At 29.9% G+C, this 2,321-nt stretch overlaps 1 long non-coding RNA gene across 1 annotated transcript in view; it reads right to left on the reverse strand.

Annotated features, from left to right (window-relative positions):
- LOC111365775 overlaps positions 1 to 875 on the reverse strand; it is a 40,273-nt gene extending 39,398 nt beyond the window's left edge. Inside the window, exons 1-2 of the long non-coding RNA XR_002697481.1 lie at positions 785 to 875; positions 13 to 249 (exon numbers count right to left, since the gene is read on the reverse strand). This is a non-coding gene — a long non-coding RNA (uncharacterized LOC111365775). The remainder of the gene's footprint in view (positions 1 to 12; positions 250 to 784) is intronic.
- Between the last annotated feature and the right edge of the window lie 1,446 nt (positions 876 to 2,321).

Genomic DNA, 2,321 nt, shown 5'->3' on the forward strand with positions numbered 1-2,321 from the left:
ACAAGGCTTGACCTCCAAAAGTACATAGAACTATGTAGTAATGGACGACGTATTATATAAGGTTCATTGATTAGCAATGACGGTAGTAGCAGTAGCAACCATAATGCTTGTTATGGTGATTTTTTAAACAAGCGCCATGGTAAGCTCCCTCGTGGTGAATACAATAATTGCTGCATTTATGAGGAGCACACAACCCATGCCATCCTTTGCTAAGTTTTGTGCAAGGTTTTGCTTCCCCCGTTTGCATCTCTGCATAAAAGTTGGATCGGTAAAGATAAATAGCATCAGCTAATCAATAAATTTACATCTATATTTTACTTTACTTTTAAGGACACTTCTTTTATGGTAGGCATTAATCTTACTCAATTGTATATATTCTGTAAGTTTCTTATCGTATAAAGAAAAAAGAAAAACAAGCCAAAATTCACTTGATACAACAAATATATAGGAATGTTTTTTTGGTGAGAAAATGTCAAGGAAAACTATGATGTGACGTGCACTAGCTTTTGGGTGAGAGATGGAAAAAGGGTTCATTAAACTGTCTCGGGTTATTTTCTCATGATAATCATATGCATGGTCGATGGAAAAATAATGAATAAGGTAATGACATATCTTGTTCCATTCAACTAGATAGAATTAGACTTGATTAAACGTGAAAAAAAAAATAGGGTAGTTCTTTCAACAAATCTTGTTCAGTCCTATGTACTGAACATGACAATGTTTTCTGCAATGAAACCAGTAATGAAAAATTAACTATCCGCTCATGGAGTGCAAAACTACCTACCGTAGGCTGCAAAAATGAGAAAGCAGAAGAAGGCAGCAAGAAAAGTAGCCTTGTTGAGTTTAGCCATCTCTATGCACTCTTAATTTCTAGTGTTCGTGATAATATACGAGTGAGAAGATGTATTTATAGATAAACGAAGCAACTGCATAATTCAACATATTTTTTTAATCAAATCTGAATAATAAGTGATGACTAAATCAATCAAGATTGATATTTACGATTTCCTTATAATAATGTCTTTGAATGAGTTTGTGTACAAAAATAAATAAATAATTGATAATTTTATGATTCATATTTTTTGAACATGACATCTCAGCTTGAAAATGATTCAATTAATTAAATATAAATCAACGATAAGAATAAAACTACTTGTAGCTGATTGACAATCTAAAGTCTCATTAAACCTACAGTTTAAAATATCGATTCAATCAAACGAAATTCTATGCTCATGCCAAAATAGTCGAGTAACTCGTTTTTGGATATGGTCCAATCAGCCGAAGATGCGGTATCAATTATAAAAAATATTAGAGAAAATATTTATGCTCGCTATAAACCCATCATAATAATTTGTTCATATAATTTATTTTATTTACTTCTATATAAATTGATTTTTGAGATAGACGTGGAAAAAAAAAATCTTTTAGATATTTCCTTGTACTATAATAATTCGTAAATTATAATTCAATTTCTATTGTTGTTAAATATGTATATATAAACAAGAAGAATCATGTCGTAGAAGGAAGAATGCAAAGCATAAAATTAGTAATAAATGTGAAATCTGCAAGATATATTGGCAATAGATTCATATATATATATAAGAATATGAAGAGGGGACATTAGACTTTTTGATATTTTAACCATGGTTTGAATTGATAAATGCCCATATACTTTAAAAAAACACTTCAATTTTAATTTGCCTTCTCATTTTAAAGAACAGGATGAAAGAAATCATTTTTTTTTTAATTTGGTAGGATAATTGAAGAGAAAATGATACGATAAACGTACATGTGGGTACCATGAACAAGTCATGAAAGTGATCATACATGGAATAACATATAATAATGTTGACCATGAAAGTACCAAATTAAAAGTTTGAATAGATCATAGTTTCCCACTATGAATTCATGGACTTCCTCAAAACATGTTGATGATCATATTAATTTGTATATTCAATTTGCATAAAGTATTACAAGGAATTTAATATTTACAAAAGTCGTATATATAATATTGAATGAAGTAGAAGACGAGGTTATTTGCCATTGGGTATTCAAAGTTTTCAACGGATGTCCAAACGATATTTGATTTGAAAACATATAACCACTATCAAGGCAATCTTCTTAATATTTTAAGATTCTACACCAAGGCTTAACATAATATTACCCAAAACAAATACTGAACGTAACAACTCAGTCCATTAAAAAGTTTAAATGAGGAATGGGCAATAAAAAGAGAAAATAAGTGCGCGATCATGACACCCTATTCAAACTGAAAGAAGTAGGTGATCAACTTATGAAAAATTAGTTGGAAGAACTTATTG

This window comes from Olea europaea, chromosome 17 (assembly GCF_002742605.1).
Source record: "Olea europaea var. sylvestris chromosome 17, O_europaea_v1, whole genome shotgun sequence".
NCBI lineage: Eukaryota > Viridiplantae > Streptophyta > Magnoliopsida > Lamiales > Oleaceae > Olea > Olea europaea.